Raw genomic sequence first — 20,371 nt, 5'->3', positions numbered from 1 at the left:
CTGCATCTCCTCCTCCCACCCCGTGCCAGCAGCGCCACCACCCTTCCTCGCGCACGGTCTGAGCTCGGAGGTCTGCTCAGTCCATCGTCTGCCTCCGCTCGTGAAACAACAGCTCGGCCCACCCATCCCCACTTCCAAAAGTTAGAAAAGCTAAATTAGAAAGAAGGCTATGAACGACCGCAGGCTGAGACGTTTTAATTAAATACTTCAGCGGCTATAAAACGGATTTTAAATCCAAGACCTGGAATTTGGAGTTCTTGTTAAATAAGAAGTTCTGAATGCATCAGAAAGCCAGGATTACTCTGACAAGGTCAATATTAAGAGCTTTTCAGCAGAACAGCTTGCTTTACTTGAGTCACAAAATATTAATACACAATTATATTCCTTGTTTCAATGACAGGAACACATTTGCAACAAAAGCTTTCCAGGCTGAGTTTCTTTCACTTGCCTACTCTTGCCAAAAATGTTAACAAGCTTCGTCATCGCTGTAAAAGTGTCCTTCTTCCTGGAGTCTTTTGCTTTGGTTTAGCTGCTAAGATGAACAGCCTTTAAGTTCTGTTTATAAGAGGCTGACAAATTTACTTATGTGTGCTTTATGCTGGTGCAAAACTTGCCTAGCAAAGCGCACTTGGGAAACACAACGTTCCTTAGGACATCTTCCTTCAGGTTTCTTGGATTTTGCAAAACCCTATTTTAAAATTTGAAGCGTTTCAACTGCAGCTTATTTGCACGCCGCGCTCTCCCCATCCAGCTTTGCCCAGTCGCACACTCACTAGTGAGAGTGAACAGAAACACCAGACACCATCTAGCACTATGGAGCTGAGCGACAGCTCAACTACACAGCAACGCCGTCTGATGAGCTCCTTCGTTCTTCCTCCCTGGGATCCCTTCCTAGCGTGTTATACCTGTTTGTTCAAACTCGCTTGAAATCATCGCCAAGTTCTTAGGCTGGGGACCACAAGCAAAGGGATCCTAATTTTGTCGGGGTCCTTGCAATATTCTGCAATTCAGACAGACAAAATAGCAGGCTCCAAACGTACAGCGTTTACAGCAACGTCTGGACTGATACCGCCGACTCCAACAGAAGGGTCCGCTGTCAGCTACAACGCACGTCCAACGTGCAGACCCCTTCAGATACCATCGCGACGGCAGCAATATTGATTAGATGCTCCTTTACAATTTTCTTCCACTAGAACGTACCAAGCATAAGAAGAATCAGAGAAATATGGGGATCACGTGGCCCTCAGGAGGTCCAGTCCAAGCCCACACTCAAAGCAAGTCTGTGTCTAACCTGCTTTTAAAAATATCCAGTGATGGCAGTTCCCAGCTTCTCCACGTAACCTGTAGCAGTGATGAACTACCCTCACAGGAAGAAAGTTTGTGCTAACAACCAACCTAAATTTCACTTGCTGCAATTTAAAGCTATTTAAACTTGGAGTCAAAAAAGTTTTAATCCATGCTTTTGGGAACGTACCAGAGAGACCCTAAAAGTACAAAGGGCAAAACAGGATGTTTGGTTTTCTGAAATTCAAGTCCTTTATTTCATATGTTCAAGAAAATAACCCCGGCATTGTATTCAACGTGCTCTTATGCACTCTGAATTGTTTGAGTCTAAGAATTAAATGAATGTGTAAGCTTACAGACACGCTAAAAATACACTGCAATGCTTCGAGTGGTTATATACGGGAATGTCCAGCACTTCCTTTCTGCCTCCGTTGGCAGGGAACAGGAAAAGTCTGTAGCACAAATGTCCTGGACACTGGAGAGCAGCAAACAATGACTTTTTAGCATGTATTGACATCAAGAGGAATAAACTAAACGCTACCAAAAAATCACTAATCAAAGCCTGGTGTTTCATCTACACAACAGCATGAAGATCTATATAGAAATAGTAAAATTCCTGCCTACAGTTATAATAGAAACCCATTACAGTTCAGACAGACCAGCTCTCTAGCAACCAAAGACACATGCATTCACAAATTGATGCCCTAATAAGGAGGAGTGGGGGAAAACACTTAGACTCATAGAAAATGAGGCTGGAAGGGAGCTCAGGAGGTCACATCTAGTCCAACCCCTGCTCCAAGCAGGACCAGCCCCAACTACAGCATCCCAGCCAGGGCATTGTCTGCCCGGGTCTTCAAAACCTCCAAGGATGGAGACTGCACCACCTCTCTGGGGAGCCTGGTCCAGCGCTTCACCACCCTCCTAGTGGGAGAGTTTTTCCTAATATCCAACCTCAACTTCCCTTGCTGCAGCTTGAGCCCATTGCTCCTTCTGCCATCTGCCCCCACTGAGACCAGCCCAGCTCCATCCTCTTTGCAGCCCCCCTGCAGGGAGGTGAAGGCTGCTATTCAATCCCCCTCGGTCTTCTCTTCTGCAGACTCGATCAGCCCATTTCCCTCACCCTCTTCTCACAAGTCATGTGCCTCAGCTCCTGAACCATTTTTGTTGCTCTCCTCTGGTCTCTCTCCAATGTGTCCACACCCTTTCTGTAGTGAGGGCACACAGCTGGACACCGGGCTCCAAATGTGGCCTCCCCAGTGCTGAATAGAGGGGAAGAATCACTTGCCATGGACTCGTAACATAAAAACAAAAGTGCAAAAGAAAAGTAGGCCTGAACTGGTAGGAAAAGAAACAAAATCAAAAGCAAGGGTCACTGACATTTATTTTATACCTTCACTTTACAGCCAAGTGTTTTTACCAGGGGTTTTTTTTAAACAAAAGTTGTGCGGTGCATACAGGCATTTCACATGCAGCAAGGTTAGTGTTGTCATGCCCGTGTTTTCCAGTATACCTCTACTGCTCCACCAGCTTTTTGGGGCATCCCTTTTTCAAGTTCTTGGGAAGCAGACACCAAGTGGGTCTTAGATATATATCCATGCCCCTCACAAACTTTAAGCACCATAATCATGAGCACAATAATATGGAAGGGTTTTATGAATGTGAGCAGCAGATGATTCACATAGACTAAGAGGATGAAAATGCTTAAGAACAAAACAAAACAAAATAAAGGAAGATACAGATCTGAAGTGAATGAGTACGTACGGAAACGGCGAATACAAGTTAGTTCGGGTGGTTTTGAAATATTAACCACTTCTTTCAGATGAAATCAAATGAAACCCCCTTCCCCAGAGCATCCGACTGCCTCGCTGCAGCCAGGTGGAAGAGTGCCACAACCCCCATGGCACAGGACCGGTGGTGCTCAGAGACACAGGGCACTTACCTCCCATTGAAATGCGACTTTGCTGTCTAAACACCTTTGAGCATTTGGCAATGGGATTTCAGGATTTTGCTGAAGCTTGAAACCCAATGGGAAACATCTCCCGCAGCCCAGGCTAGTGTGTAGCCGCAGGACAACCCACAAGACCCTCGGCAAGAGGAGCCCATGCAACCAGCCTTCTGGCCTACGCTCGGCATGCACTTAACATGCTCATGCAACAGCTGCATGTTAGGTGCATTTTTAAAAGAAAATTTGTTAACATTTTTCAATTAAGCCTGGCCTGAAAAGGTCTCAGGTGCTCCAAATCGCGTGTCCTTACATGCAAGAAAAACAGGTCTACCATTGCAACCTTACTGCGTTTGCTACCAGCTTCCTGTTTTCGAGTTGGAGCCATCCTGATTTCTGAGTGGAGCCGTGCTCTCATTGTATGGTTTCCCTGCCTGGTAACATCGCTGCACAGAATCCACTTCTATTTCTGTAGGTGGGGCTTTTTTTAATATTAGTACTTTGCTTTGCTAAATCTGCTCTCTCGCACAATAGGCAATTGAAAGCTGCAAGGAGAGAGAGACAGATTTGAACATTGTCAAGGTCTACCTTTTATACTGCTCAGAAAAGAGACTGTGCTGGAAATTATAAATATCTCATGGGATAGGAAACAATGAGGTATAAAAGGTATTAAAAAGGAAACTTTTTTCCACAAAGAATTTAAAATACCATCATGCAGCCACGTACAGAAGAGTGCTGAAGGCCAAATTCTGCTTCCAGGTATGTGAAGGCATTTTCCCTGATTATAATAGGGACTGCGCATGTTTTTCTGAGGAGAGAATTGCTAGGATTAAGATGAACAAAAAGAAGATACAGGAGTGAACATGGGGACACATTACTTCAGTTTAAATTGCAATCGCAAACAACAGGAGAAGCTGCTAAAATAAATTCTTGTACAAAGACAAACTACCCAATTCATCCTAATAAGCAAGAAAAACATGGCCAGGGGATCTGAAGAAGTACAGCAGCACATCTCTTCTAGCCGACTGACATGAACCACCGCTGTCAATTCAGATCTGTGTATCTGCTGTCACTGAAATCCCCTTGAGAGTTTCCTACAATCAAGGGGAATCGAAATCCAAGCCTAAGACAAATTCTGCTTTCAACAACTATCTTCCATCTCCCTAAAAAAATTCATCGTATCTTTTGATCCAGCTAGGTAATCGCATCCTTTTGTGGTGCCGCCCTGCAAAGGTCAAGTGTTGCCGCACATCACCCACGACCGTGACAAATGAGCAGGCGTGCCGAATTTGCTATGCCCCGCTCCCCTCCACGGCTCCCAGGTGTGCCCTTGTGCCACAAGTGTCCTTGTCGTAACCACTGACATCGCCCCTGCCGGGCAGGATTTGGTCCATATATCTACACACATGATGCTGGTATAATTATTAAACAGGTCTTTGGATGTAAGCTGCTACAGCTTGAATAATGTTTAACCAAGGACCCAGTAGCCTGCATGTTTCTTCCCCCTATTTCAAACACTTGTGCTGGCAGAACAATTTCGCAGGTAGGACGGAGTATTATTTTCCAGGGGGCAACAGTACAGACAGCTTCAAGAGAAAGTCCACGCAACATTTACCTCGGCGCTGATCACTGGGCTGTTTCGCGTGCTGCCAAGCAGCTTCCCCATGCATGCAGTAAGCTGTTAACGGCAGCGTGCGGAAAGGCAGCCTGTTTTTCTGCCTTAAGAAATACCCCCCCAGCTCGGATTTCCTTCTGCGACACAAGCACAGGTCAGCTTCGAACAACGAAGGATAAAAGAGAGTCTGTGCATTGTGCGGGACCAGAACATCCTCGGTGAAGTTTGGGACTTGAAGTACTCAAAGACAGTCAGGCCAAAGCACGCCAAAGTCTGGCGGGTCCGTGCCTGCCAGGTGCCATGTGATTGCTTCGTCGATAATGTATTTCAGCTTGCCTTGGTGCGACCGTAAGAAATGCAACTTGGCATGCCACCTGGCTGAAGCACTGGGTAGTGCTCGTTCGCTTTCACGGGCAGAGACAGCCCAGCACAGCTGGCACAGGCTTGAAGGAGGTTTCTAAATAGGAAGGCTTTAAGGAAAGATTCCCAGTATACACACACGCCCGCACTGCAGGAGAGGGGGAACGCTGTTTACACTATGTAGCCCCTAAGCCAAAGTTCACTCCCTGCCAAACCTGAGACCACCACCAAAGAAGTAGGCCCAGCTTGCTTGCTCCCTCTGAAGGCGGTAAGTAGCTGGAAAAGGGGAAAAGGAATGAAAAGCAAACAGCCCCCCGTGCAAAATAAACAGATGATCATTAATCAACACAGAGGAAGTGAAACCCTGAGTCAGCTTGTCCGCACCTCCCCTGGAAGGAAGCAGCAGAGCACTACACTTCCCATGCACCTGCACATAAAATGCAGCGCGCCTAAAACCTGACAGCTTCCCCTTCAATGTACACAATCTCCCCGATGCAGACATAAGAAGCTGGAGCCATTTCCTAGAGAGGCTTTTCCAGACGACTGGCATTACAATCCCATCACTCGCTGCCTTCCCCTGTACGGGAGCACAGGTGTGCACGTGAGTGAGACTCCATTGTGAAATCACCTTTCGTCCACACGGCACTTTTGCGGTCAACAGTGCCTACCGAGGGGAAACAGTTGGTGACGAGTTCTTGCAAAACATCAATTCCAGGAACCTGAGATTGCACAAGTCGAGTGGACGCTAGTGGAAGATCACCTGACGCATCGTCTCGGCCTGGAGCGCTCTCCTACTTCTCTTTTACGCCCGGCGCGCTCAGCTGTGCTGGCAGAAGCCCCTCGCCTGGACTCCCTGGGGCTGGCGAAGGTGTGACTTGACCGCTACAGCTTGCTCTGCTAAGGGCCAGGCCTTCCCGTCCTGGTGCCCGACAGGTCCGCTGGTCTAGCTGGTGCAGGACGGGAGCTTGGCCGGAGAGGCCAACCAGTCTTCCTGTGCCAGCTTAGTTCTCATATAGACATCACCTTAGTTTACCCAGCCCAGGCCCGAACTTGTGTTCTGTCTGCACTTTCAATTGGATACGATTTATTTCCCAGACTGAACTGCACGGTGGTGCTGCGATGAGTTACGGCACTATAACACAGATGCCGTACGCTACATCTACTGAGGCTGAGTTAATGTCTGTGCTTAAAAAACTAGGAAAGCACCTTCTGACATACTCGGGTGAGCTGTGCTAAATAACAATTCAGTTGTGCTAACCTGTACCGTTGTATAGTTTACACTTCTTAAACTCTGCCATGTTACATGAAAAATCCAGCTTTTGTTCCATTTTCCCCAAAATCTAACCTGTTTTTGCAAATTCCATGCAACGCTCTGGCTCGAGCTGCACATTAAGAGCAACCTGCATTGCGATCTGGACTCTTGTCACCAGATTTGAACGGGTCTTATATATACAAAGAGCTCCTCTTGGCATGCTCAAGTTGGTCTCCCAAACGCCATTTCCTTTCAGTACAGTAAACACGCGTTGGCCGTATTAACAAGTCACAACTCTGCTGGAAGAACAGAAACAATAGTGGGAACTTGGCCACCTCCCAGCTTTAATGACACACACAACAGCATGGGAAAGCAAGTCTCCAAACAAGTCGAGGCCACAGTATGAGTAGAAGGAGACAGCTAAGTTACCTGCGTGCCTTGTACATAAGAGTCAGATCCAGCAATTCACTTTTTAAATTAGTTTTAAAATGAGAAGTTTTTATTTTCCAGTCCCAGAATATTAAGAAGAAAGAAAACCCAGCAAGGATAAACGCCCCTTTTTCGTGACTGCTCTGATGCCGCGCAGCCTCGGCCATTATATTAAGCAAAGCATCCGAGCTCAAAACGTTTAGATCTTCCTGAGCGGAGAAACTGTTGCACTAAAAGACACTGTCACATCTGCAGTTTCCTACAATGTTTTATGGGAGATTGTACCCAATACGATTCCAATGCTAGCAGCAAGCCTGCACCCTGCACTTTTATTTTTATTTTTTTACTGCTGCAAATGCTTCAAGTTGAAGAGACGACGAGTGGAGCCCTGCCAGCGGCGCTGGTTCCTCCAGCCTCCCAGCGCCCTCGTGCGTTGGACTCAGGAAACGGCGTTGCCAAAGCACTAAATAGGAAGGAAGTCTGGTTTTTGTTTTTTTATAATGGCTCTGGAAACCTGTTTTCTTGCCACACGACTTCCAGTGCAAGCCCCCAGCTGTATGAAATGTAGGGACCTGGATCTTCTACCACTTACTGCGAATTGCAATCCACGCTTTGTTCGACCACGTGCAGTCTAATGCCACTGACTGCACGGATGAGCAGGCACGCATTGTTTGCCAATTATGAGACTTAAACGTGAGAGCACCCTAGCGTCCCTCTCCGCCACCCTGCCACCAAACACAGAACCCGTAACAAAAACCAAAGAGCAACAACACACTCCCCTCCCCGGAGGTTCACCAGACAGGAAGACATTCAGGCCCTGCAGGACAGTCTCTACTTCTACATTTCTAATCTTACCCTAACCCTGCAAAAAAACAAAACGGAGGAAACAGCTGTCTAAAGATATGGACTACGCGGTGTGCCTTGAAGGCCAGAAACTCGTCTCATTTTGGATCAGCTGAGGGCAGGAGATGGGGGAGAGCGAGTGAGCTCCGAGCTGGAGGTCGGGCAAAGGCAGGGACGAGGAGGCTGCCTCTCAGCACGGTCTACTGACCTTTCTCTCTCGTACACCGTGAAGGCACCGCTGCGCCTTTCGCACGTGGCAGCTGTGCGTGGGCGGGAGACATTTCTTTTGCAGGAGTTTCCAAGGCCAACTAGGATCGAGTCAAGACAACCCCCAGAAATGAAGCAGCGTGCCAAATTTAGCATCTTTCAGTCCCCTGCGTTCGGGGTGGTATCCAACACCAGGATGTGCACAAAGCAAGGGGCCGCTCTCCAGACGCACACCAAACACCCTGGGGTAAAAGTCTCTCTTCTGCCACGCTGGATCGGTGCACTTTGGGAGCCTCGCTGTGCACACGCATCAGAGGCGCTGCTAGGTCACACACACACTTGCTGCGCAGCTGTGTCGCCGGTTTATTAAAGTGCATGCCTACCGGATAAAGCACCGGCTCCTGAAAGGCCCAAGCGGTTGAGGGGCGCAGCGACTGCCGAGAGAACGGCACGTGTATGACAGACGGCTGGCGTGGACAAGAGCGAGGGATCGGGGCACAGAACTAAGCCGGTTTCAGAGGCGTGGGCCCAGGCTAATGAAAACCCAGCTTGTTTAGCCTCTATTACGTACACCATTAGCAGCGACATCCGCAACCCAGACAGGCTGCACGCCGACACCCGTGGTATTTTATGGGGGACTGCATTTTTCTCTGCTGTAGTCCTAGAATATTAACCATGAAATAGAGATGACCCTCCCTCTAGGATCACCTGATAAAGCAACCGTAACAGACGGCGCTGGAACAGCTATATTCTCGTCATCAGAGCGCTCCGTGGGTCTTACCTGCGTTTAAATTCACTAACCTGCTTTTGATTAGGTTATAATAAATATTCATCCCACTGATTGAGATCCTGGGTTTCGCAGCATTTTTGCATTATGAGAGCTATTTTGGGCCTTTTAGAAAACGAGTTTTCATCTTGCGTAGGCTATACCCTATATAAAATATGCAGCACTGAATCTGATTGAGAGCTTCCATCCCTTAGAAACTAGCATTACAGCCCGGCTCATGTGACAACTGAGTCAGATGTCAGACAAGACCTGAGGCTCAATTTGGTTCCTTATTCCCAGGACTAGTTCGTTTTTGAAAATATATCTATTAGAAACTGTTCAAAGCTAAAGTGGTGTGTATTTTACCGTAACCTGTGATTGCTACAACGGACTCTAGGTTATTAAGTAAAGACTGAAGATCAAGTATTTCAATCAAAGAATACAGATATCACGCAAGCGGCGCTGAATCCCAGAGGATATCACTTCTCCTGAAACCTCAAGTGCTGGGTCACTGCACCTGGGCAACTTTCCTACTGCAGCTGGGACCTGATGGGAAGTTTTGCTCATCAGAGGCCTGAAGCTTGCACTGACCCGAGGCAGATTTGACCACAGGCATTCAGCCAAACCCTAGGTCCACATTCATTCAAGACCCACGGACACAGCCGAATGGAGCTAGCATTGCGTGCCCCCGCGTCAGCTGCTTCAGGGGACTCCCCCGGGCGCGGCGGTGGCTCAGCAGATTCCTAAGCATGCACAGAGTTTAATGCAACTTGTTCTGCATTTCTGGTTTCCACTGAATTATTTGATTTTTAATTGTTTATTGCATTTCATGTTGGTAACCGCAAATCACGGAGAAATATATTGCATATTAGCTTATATTAATGATGTCTAAAAAAATGTAATCCTTTGAACAAGGAACTGGGAATAAGGAACCAATGTCAGCCTGGCGACGAGGCCCTGCCTGCAGCAAACCTGAGATTTTAAAAAGGTAAAAACGTAATTTAACATTGGGCTAGGAGCAGACAGAGAAAGCAAGAACAACAGAGCAATTAACTGTATGTGTCTCACTCCTAATAGCGAAACAATGCCCGGTTGAGAAATGGGCAATAATTTAGCCTATTTTACCTATCTGCTTAGCCTGTGAACAATGGTTACTGCCCGAGAAGAATGGCCAGGTTTCTTTAGACTACTTCTAGGGTGTCCTGAGGCCTATTACAGTACAGGAGTTCATATTAAAATGCACCAAAAATTTCTTTGATGCTTTCAGGATCTAGTGCATGTAAAATAACTGCCAGACTTAAATATGAAACAGCTCATTAAAAATGGTATCAGATGCACTCAATGAGCTTCTTAATTAGTATTGTCAAAAGGGAAGCCTGTCTAGGCCACGAGGCCTAAAATTAGACACACATCCACCGCTCGCTGTTTCAAGCATGTCAAACTGTCACTTCCCTGCAAGAACACAGTGACAAAATTCATTAAAAAGAAAATCTGTTTTATGGCACTAGGAAGATGCTCGGTGGGATTTTATCTTCCGTGGGCTGCAGCCCTTATTTTAGAGCTGCTATTATTCACACATAAAATGGAAATGTCGAAAAGCCACTCAAGTAGGCCAATCCGCCAGCTCCCAGACTTTGGCGATGTCGCCGAGATATGGTTTAAAACTTAAGAATTAAGAAAAAACACCCCTCTAAAAGATCAGAGCGAATTGTAACTCACAAGCAAACAACTTTTAAATGTGAACAGAAATATGGCTGCTCCCAAGGACTACAGACGTCAGAAGAAAGCAGATATACCAAAACCTTTGGCTCTTTTGGATGTGGTAAATTTGTGAGAGCTAAAATCCCTTGCTTTCCCAACCGAAAGCGGTTAAAGACAGAGCCCTCCATGCTCATACATAGCAATGGGCCTGCCTCGGTCATCCGTGCTTCCACAAAGTCTGTGCTTCATTACCGTGACAAGCAAAGTTGGGTCGGCGATATCTTTTACTGCCCCATTTCATTGGGAGAGAGGTCAGACAAGCTTTCAGACACAAAAGACCCTTGCAAACCAGCCCTGCTTCTCTCATATTCTCTGGACCATCTCAGCTACAACTCCAACCCTACGACGTTCATTATTGCAGCACACTTGTGCAGGGGACCGGTCTCTCGGCGGCTGGCTCGTCCATCGTGCCCGCAACTACACAGAAGGACCGGGATGCTTGTCACCTGCAGGAAAGGCTGTCAGAAGTGTGTTTCCTACGTACCGTGGAAACATGAAATAAGAAGTAAAACTTCTAAAGATGCAGCAAGAGGAGGAGGAAGCAGCAATTGCGTAGTTGCTGCATTCACTTGATGCCCGAAAGCTCATCCAACAACTCTCCCAACGTTACAGTTGGTCCAATGAGTGCACTGCTAAAAACCCTTACATTTCCTGGATCATCACTGCTACCCCGCAGCTCTAACTCTGACCGCCGGATAGCAAACGAATTCGCAATGCTGACTCTGACGCTAACATGAGTAAGCAGTGAGAAACAATCTTAGCTAGTAACTTTTTAAAATAATTTTGATTTTACATGACTTAAAAAAATAATTACAGCTTCCTAGAGTAGGTGCACCTTATAATTAAGTTATCTTAACCCCCTAAAAGGATCAAATAACAACACAAAGCTTGACAACCAGACCTGGCATCTCCTGTTACTCTTGACTATAAACAGAGAGAATTAATACTTTATCTCCTTAGCAGCCCTCAGTTTGGTTTGGAGACAAAGCAGTCAGTCTGCATCCAGCGCTTGCAATACTTCCTCAGAGAAGTCTATGCTTTTTATAAATTAAAGAGGTCGAAGAAGCTGTGCGATTAAAATGTGCAACAATTTTCAGGGAGAAAAAGCTTTCCTATAACCAAAGAAACATCCTCTTGAAATTCACAGTATTCAAATTGCTTAGAGAGATTAGTTAGACATTGAGTATTTGCTTACAGCATTACTACTATACCGTCAAATAAATAATGCAAGGTGCGCAGAGCAGCACACACACACACCCCAACAATGCAGCGGAGTTTTGTTCTCCTGCGGACTGAAGTTACACGATATAAAAGATCACTCCCAGTTACCGGACGGCCAAAAGCACATTTAATTTACTTTCTTATTTTGTGAATACCAGCAGGCATTTGCAAACCAAGGCACTCGGAGAGATCTTTCCCTTTCCCATAAATGGCAGCAATGAAGAAGTGTCACCAACTCATAATTCAAGTATCTTATTCGACTCATCCAGGCTTTTAAACCAGCATTTCAAGGAAGTTTGCCTTTTAAATCTTTAGGTTATAACAAGACAGTTGCACTGAAGAGCCGTGGAAGGTCTGAACATTACAGAGATCGGAAACAAGCTCATAACTGACTTCCCATACGGAAAAGGACGGACTCTGCAACCCTCACTTCCCAATTCAGGTGTCGTTTAACAACGGGTAGCCCCTGCTCGACTACTCGTGACAGCGAACGCATGTGGAAGGGCTGCCGAATTCAAGTCTTGCCGGGGGGGAACCAACCCCTGCTACCAATTTCTCAGCAAAATTAGCAGCAAACATCCAGGTTTTACAGAGGGCAGCATTTATATTAGTGTACTGACTCTGCGGAAAAATCATCGGATTAACGAAGATGTTGCCACGAACTGCAATCGATGAAGAACAAATTAAAGAAGGTGCACTGCTGGAGTCCTAACTCCCAGATTAAACATATCCCTCGGCGTGACAACGCAGAAGTAAAAATAAGCCTCAGCGCTGAGCTGGAGTTTCCTTTTCTCTGACACGGAGTAATAGACTCTTCTCAATAATTCACCCCCGTTATTCAAGCATATTCAAACTTGTAAAATGGTAGCACACATTAAGAATTGATCAGTAAGACATTAATGAGCAAAAACCACCATGTGGGCTCAGCTGCTTTTCCCGTGGTCTCCTACCCATTAAAACATCCTGTTTTATTCACGAGGTGCTTCTTGAGAGCGAGAAAGTGGATACAGGCCCTTAATGATTCTGTGCTTCCCAAGGAAGCAATAACAGTACAATTCAAAAGCCGGCACCGCCAACTATTTTAAACACCGGGAGGCTGCCATACTTGGCAGGAGGGAAGGAATATTTTTAAGCCAGTTTCCTAGGGGTCATGGATAGCTTTTCAGTAAGTAGGAAGGAATGTCTATGAATATGCAATAAGAAAAACTGCACTCCTTCAGAGGGCTTCAATGCTAGACAGAGACAAGGAGGAAATTCAAGGCACACGAACATTCATATCTGCTTTTGATGGTTTGGCCAAGTCCCATCTATTCCCATTTGAGAAACCGGTCTAGCCCACAACACGGCTGCTGTGGCATCCAGCTGAAAAAGCATCTCCTGTCCCAGTACTGCAGTTCAGTAGAGGAAGGGAAGGTTTTGGAAACGCACTTAAAATGTCCAACTACGCACCACAAGTTTCGACTCGAGAATCCACTCACCCACAGATACTGCAGGCACTTGAGCAAGCGTGGACAATAATAATACTCCATTCTTCCAAAGCACAAAGTTACCGCAACGCCATGCTGGCTGCAGACCGGCTTCTCGGACAGCGAGGCTTCCCTTCCTCCAAAGGAAGTTAAACGCACATCGTACGAGTTAAAGGCATCCTGAATAATTCAGACGGTCTGCTGCACAGGAGGCAAGGTACTGCACGGAGGACTGTCCCTTTAACAGACGTGCGACACACCAGCAGCCACTGAGCGCCCGAACTCGTATGACTCACCACTTGCTATTAGCATCTAACTGCTCAGAGTTTCCCAGTTTAGTTAACCTACAGCATAAAGTGCTAGCCTCTGATCAGTAATAGTAGTTTGGATTTCACTGTACTGCAGCGATAACATTTTCCCCCTGGAAGGAAAAGCTAAAGCATGCTGCTTAAGAGGCTCGGGCTATCGAACTCTATTGTTGCCGCACCAGCGGTCCGGTTCTCTGCGCCCCGTGCAACATGGATATAAAAGACCAGGTGTCGAATATAAAAGAAAGCTCGTGAATAAGAAAAATGGAGGCTCTGGGACTTCACGATGCATCTTTTGCATATTGCTGGAACGTAACCAACACTGGCAAACCAGAAAAGGGGGGCAAAAAAAACCAAGACCGAATGACAGAGTTATCAGGCAAAAAAAAAAAAAGACCGGATGACAGATGTTATCCAACAGTTATCTCGGGCATCTTCATCAGTTCCAGGTAGAAGAGTAAGCAGGAGGCGCGGAGAATTAGTGATGGAGTTGTCCAACAAGAGCAAAACCAGGAATCAGTTGCTCCCAATGGGTTTCTAAATATCCGTCTCCTGCTCCAGTTTAAAGGTGGGAGAGCAGGCGCCTGCTCCCCTTCTCACGCCCTTCCGGCCGTGCTACAGCCGGTGGGAAGGGACGTAGGAGAGAGATCCAGTGGCCGGGATCAGACCTGGCAGAGATGCCCGTGACCACCTGGAGAACGAGCTCACCTTTCCCATGTCTCCTCTCCCCTACACTGCGCTCCCTCAAGCCTCACAAGACCCAGGACTGATTCAGGCCAATGCAGGAGTTATTTCAACCAGCCCTCTCTACCCGTACATGGCAGCCCCAGCAAGCAGGGCCTTTCACCGGCTCACGATGGGCAGGTTTAGCCATTAAATCAATCCCAAAAAAACCCACCAGAAATTTGAGGCATTCCTACATGCAGAGCTATAACACCCAGCTCCACCTCCAGCCCACTTCTGTTTTCTGATGCACGTTGTGAAACTGGTGGTTTTGCTGTGAGCTGTTAGGTTTCCAGTAGTGTCTGTCATCAGATGTGGTTAGCAGGCCAATAACCCATATGTGACAACAGCAACCGTCCTGTGCACTAAGGCTACCACCGTCCTGCGCACTGCACGAGTTCTCAGGTGCAGGATGCTCACACGTCCATTAAGGGTCCCGAGTTGTCCTAACGAGTAATTAGGCCCCAAGCCCAGATTCCTAAAGTTAACAAATTAATGACCCTTGTCTACAATGATGCAAGGGCTTTCAGACCTCTACAAAGCTGTAATAGGCCATATGTAACGCTTGATTTTATGAAGAACTGATCTGCTTTAAAGAATTAAACAGAAAGAAGGAAGAAATCTTGCATCAGAAATGCAGCTAGGAAACTGTTTATCCCTTCAAAATTTAAGCCTCTCACTTATTTCCTTAGTTGAACTTTCCTAAATCTAAATTATTTATTTTTTGCATCATCATAGGCTATTCAGCCTGGATTAACCAGTGGCAAGATGCACTCAAGGCAGAAGGGGAATAAGCACATTATGTATAAAGAATAGCCTTTTAGTGCTAAGAACGCTGCAGTAACTGGCAATATTTAAAAATTGATTGCGTCTATGAATCAGGAAAAAGCAAGTCACACTGCAACAAGGTTTAGGATCAAAACCTTTCATCAACTTCAAAGGAGCAGGAGAGAAGGGTGCAGATTATTCTACCAGCAGCTATAAAGGAAACATTTTGCGTGGCTGCATACCACCGCACTTGTCTCTTACGCGCTGTGCACATCTTACCACAGCATCTGATGAGGCGAGCTTCAGACCACGAAAGTTTGTCACACACACACACTGGTTAATCTATTAGGTGCAAATTTAGCCTCCCTCTTGTACACCGTGCTTGCTGTAAAAGCATCCGAAATGAGGCCTGTCGGCTTCAAGGATTTAGGATGACATCCCTCATCTCTGCCAAACTGCAGAGCTTGTGCATGAAAGATGTGCCTACCAAGAAGCAGCTAAATACCAGTAGATCACGGCACCTGACTGTCAAGCATGACAGCAATGGGTTTGCCAACCTTGTAGCATCTAGGGGCCTTTGATAACAAGGAGCCTCACAGCTGCAGGTTCCCAAATCAATCCGTCGCTCCTTAAGCATCTCGTTATTAGGGAGATTTTAAATCCTCAAAGAAAGCAAGAACATGTGCAACTATCAGCCTCATTGTTCCCTATGCAGGAATAACCTGCATAGAAAAAGGAAAAATCCAAGAGTTACATCAAGTTTTTTGGTCCCAGGAAGACTGGGATTTGCTACTAGCTCATCCCCTTCTAATTCACTGTGAACACGGCTCCAAATGTGCATTTAGTTGCTTTCTTTATATCACAAGCAGACTGACATGCACTGGTTCATCAATCATGACACTATAAGGGTGCTAACCCTCCTCTTCTGGGGTGAAAGTGCACCCCATAAATTCCATTACTCTACTCCAGGGTGGGCTTGATTTAAATCAAGTGGATTTAAATTGCAATTTAATCACTGGGCAGAAAACCTCGATTTAATCATTGTTTTCTACAAGAAGTGCCTTCTTGTTTGATATCCTTTATTCATTTAACTTCTTGAAACTCCACTTCGAGAGAGGTAAGGGCTGAGTGTGTGTACACAACTTGCAGAGAGACAAGAGGGCTGCTGGGTGGGTAACGGGGCTGTTATCTCCCGTCTCCGTATACTGCTGTTACCAAGGAGGTTATCTCTGGAGACCACAAACTCTCCGTCTGCCTGAAGACGGGCATTTGTGCCCCAAAGCCTGCAAAGAATAATTTTTCCAACTAGTTTTAGTTGGTCTAATAAAAGATATCACATCTACCCAAAGATCCTTGTCTGCCTGTGATCTCTGGAGACACAAACCCACAGTGTGAGAACTGGAACTCAGCACCAGAGATGCTTAATGGGATCTTCTTGACTGAGCACCAAGTCCCACTGGGTAGAGTGGTTTTCTTTAATCTTTACTAAACTATAGAGGAGCCTCTGGGAACCCCCCCAAGATTGAGCCCCTAATATAGTCCATGTGACCTGTTTATAAAGCTTCTAAACAGGTTACAAGAATATATTGTCTCAAATAGTATATAAATTAGAAGTGACGATCCCTATTCCATGATGATGTCTTTGAGCTTTAACATATTTTAAATTAAAACTATCTTTATATGTTTGTTTTTTTAAGAAAAAAAAATATGATTAAATCAAAAATATTATTTCAATTTTAACAATCCAGGTTTTTAATTTTTTTTTTTAATTGTTGACTTTTATCCATGCTGCTCTACTCTACTTTTCCATATTATCTGAGCAATATATTCTAATAATGAAGATCACGGACAAAGCAACATAGTGAAGACTGATGGAAGGAGTAACATGATCTTCATTAAAACCATTTTGTTTTAATTTACCTGGGTGTCAAAAACGAAAATTCCCAGAGTTGTTGCTAAGTCTGTAGAAATGAGAACTAGTTGAGATTTAAAAAAAAATACAAAAGCTATTTGAAAAATAAGAGATGTCATTGTACCATCCCAGTCAAAAACTCCAGTAAAACCCAGTCAAGTTTCTGGCCCACAATCCTGCTATTGGCCGGAGAGGCAGAGTCAAGGAGGACACAAGTTACCACCTGCAAATTAGCAGACAGGTTGACTCAGCACCGGAGCACGCCTGACAACGGACAAGGTAAAGAGCCGCTTGGTTTTCATTGTTCGCTGCGGGTCAAAGCTGAACCCGACGAAAGCGTGCGTGTGTGAAGTGTAAAATGCAGTTTGCCCCAGGGTTTCCATTCTGAGGGAAGCACAGGGGTTAATTTACAGCGCCTCATCCAGGCCACCGTAACTGCATGTGTGTACATGCAAGGCTAAACGAAGTGGGGTACACTACCTGCAGCTTGCTGCTGTGGAACATGCACACGGACAGCTACCATGGGGCAGATGATGCACTCTCGGCCTAGGCTTTATGTCATGTTGTGGCATCTTGCTCATACTCCCATACCCTAAAGATCTGGCAAGGATCAACTCTCATGGCATCTGGGATTAGCAGTCAGCATCAAGAAATCCAGGCTCTCGCAATGAGTGCGTGCTGTTGTCAACTGGCATTCAACCTAAAGGAATCCAGACTCCAAGAAAGAAAGAGTCAGAGGATATAAATGGTAAGGGTATTACAACACTGGAAGAATAGTGAGCCTAAAATGTGCCCTCCACCATTTTTATTTTACACATACATATTATATATATGTACATACACACACACACACACCCCCTTGGCAATTTCACTATCATTGATCGCACAATATTTTTTTTACTCTTAAACTCCTCTTTTGCATCCTCCAGTTTCCAAAATACCAGCCTGAAAAAGTTTCAAACTGGGATGATACCATGTCATCTGTTGGGTGTCATGTAGCTTTTGTCACTATTATTTTTGTTAGCCAAAACCAGTTGTCATTTCTACAGCCGTTGCACTAACTCATTGGGAAACATTAGCTTTCACTTTCCTACACATCCACCACAAAATGTTCCTGGGGAGGATGCAGCAGCCCCAGCCCCCTGCCCTTCCCCCTGTGCAAGGCCGGCCGTCACGCTTGCTCCCCTTCTTCTGAAGTTCAGTCTGAAACAGAGGAGGAGAACTGTTCCAAAGGCTTAGTAAGAGACCAGCAGTCATTTACTTGTTCTTATTCCTTCACTAAAAAAGGAAATCAAACGCGAAGGAATCCGAGTTATGAACTGTAGTTGTCTCAGCAGTCAAGCAGCCTTTATGCTCAACAGCCACGCACGACATTCCTCGGGTTTTTGTGCGACCTCTGGCAGTTTCCAAGCACGGCGATGCACTGAGTTGCCACACGAGGGGGTTATTAGCCCGAGAAGACGTGTGAACGCCGACACCTAGTCTTCTGACAAGTGAGACTCACAACATCCACATACTACTCAGGTATGTGGCATAACTGCAAGCCTGGATCTCCCACTTCTAAGTGTGAACATACATCTTTGCGATGATGACAGAGGGCTCTGATGAGCTGCCTGTCACTAAAGGAACCACATGTAAAAGGCATATCATTTTCAGTTACTCAAACTAAATGTTTTTAAAGTCAGAAACGGCACCAGAGAAACTCAGCAGTCAAGATGATTTTGCAAGCCCCAATGTCGTACCTCTGTGCAGTCACCTGGCTGACAGCAAAAATAAAGGCTACATTTCCTTTATACTCCCTGGGTAGCTGCGTGCCTATGCGAACCATGTTGTGCTAGGACTTAACAGGTCTTTAGAAGCAACAGCAGAAGTGTTTCTGCTTGTCTGTACAAGTTTCTTGCCCAATGAAATTGGATAAGAACGTTTAAAAGAGAGCTTCTGCTCCAATATGCACAGTGAACTCAAAAGAGTGGTCCCTGGAGAACAGAAAGACGCCCTACTTCAGGTGACAAAATCATTTCTTGCTGCTGTCAGAAAATGCAGAGGGAGGCAGCTGAGCGCGCAGGTGCACACCGCGATTCTTACCCAGGCTTCTTCCAGCTCCACGGGGATGCAAACCGCCTACGGGCATCACAGGTGTCACCTGGGTTGGGATCTGACCTGGAGAGCCTCTACTACTGCCAGGTAGTTACCAATAGGGAAAACTGTTGCACGTTTACTTCCTAGCTTGATTTTGCAGAGCAGTCCGTTATACATTAAATTAGCTTAGCTGAGAACTGTGTGCACTTGCTACAGAAACTATTGAAAATAAATATGGATGCACCATTCTCTGTTTGAAGAGAGAGAGAGAAGCTTTACAAGGAAATAAGAGTCAAGGAAAGTAAGTTGGTGGAAGTACTCGGATTTTAAAACCCAAAAGAAACCTGAAATTCCAAAGTCTGTCTATCCAAAAAACTTCCACTTCCTTACTTTGCAACAGCCATCCCATTAAAGGGAAATGTAGACAGAGTCACCATTTATAAACAGAACATTTATATATTTTATTATATCTTCTGTCCTCTTTGGTTAAAGAATAAAACTTTATAACAAAAGGGCTGTTCCTAGCCCCTGGAGGGGAGGGGGAAACAATACCACAAATGGCATAAAAAGATTTCTCTGGGTGGAAATAATAATCAACAAGACCCTTTTCTCAAAGACTAGCATAAAAGGTAAGGATTGCAGGAAATGCCGAACACTTGCACAGTCCCAATACAAGCTTTTGCTGCTCCCACATGGCAGTAATTTCTCTGCCAGCTCTAAACACAATGAAGCAAAGCAAAGCTGACCTTATGGGCAGAGGAAGAGTATTGGATTCACGGTTATGTGAATTCAGGAGCTAGGCTACCTTCACAGACACTCACAGAGGTACGGCAGCATGTAGCCTACCCTGGGTGGAGTGAAAGGCTGGAGGGACAAGGAAGGGCCTGCATCCCTATGGTTTCCATATAGATCCTAATAAAACGTGATTACTTAGGCTGTGTAGGAAAGGAGGGAAAACGGTGCCCTTGGTACAAAACTCATGACAAGGACGACAGTACAACTAAAAAAATGCGGGGGGGAAGGAGGTCAGCTTCAGTAATCAAACGAAGAGCAAAGCTTTTAAGCACAAAGGCCTTGGAATCACCATCCTCCTTTGGAGAAGTGTATAACACTGAACAAGCAACAGGACACTGGGACGGGGCGCTTTAAATTCCCTCCTTTGCAATAACCCAAGATTTTACTAGTCACTTCGTTTTCGGCTAGAAAATGGTCCCTGAAAACAGAAGGGCTTCTGTGCGGTCTTTTGTGTTCGGAGATTCAGCTCGAAGTGATAAGGTAGCCCCCGGGGATCTGTGTTATCCAGAAGTTAATCTGGACAGGAAGTCTACTTCCTCCTGCTCCAGGTCCTGATACCCTCCAGCACAGCTACTCCCACCAGTCGGGATCACAGAAAGGGAAACACCATCTAAACCAGATCTTTACAAAAATAAATACA

General features: G+C 45.7%; 1 protein-coding gene across 3 annotated transcripts in view; it reads right to left on the bottom strand.

Annotated features, from left to right (window-relative positions):
* The window catches only part of KIAA1671 (KIAA1671 ortholog), a 114,727-nt gene that overhangs the window by 56,160 nt on the left and 38,196 nt on the right, over window positions 1–20,371 (bottom strand). The gene's annotated exons all lie outside the window — the stretch shown is intronic.

The sequence above is a fragment of the Alligator sinensis genome, unplaced genomic scaffold (genome assembly GCF_000455745.1).
Source record: "Alligator sinensis unplaced genomic scaffold, ASM45574v1 scaffold628_2, whole genome shotgun sequence".
Taxonomy (NCBI): Eukaryota; Metazoa; Chordata; order Crocodylia; family Alligatoridae; genus Alligator; species Alligator sinensis.
Note: the sequence above shows the minus strand (reverse complement) of the source record. Positions and strands in the feature narration are given on the sequence as shown.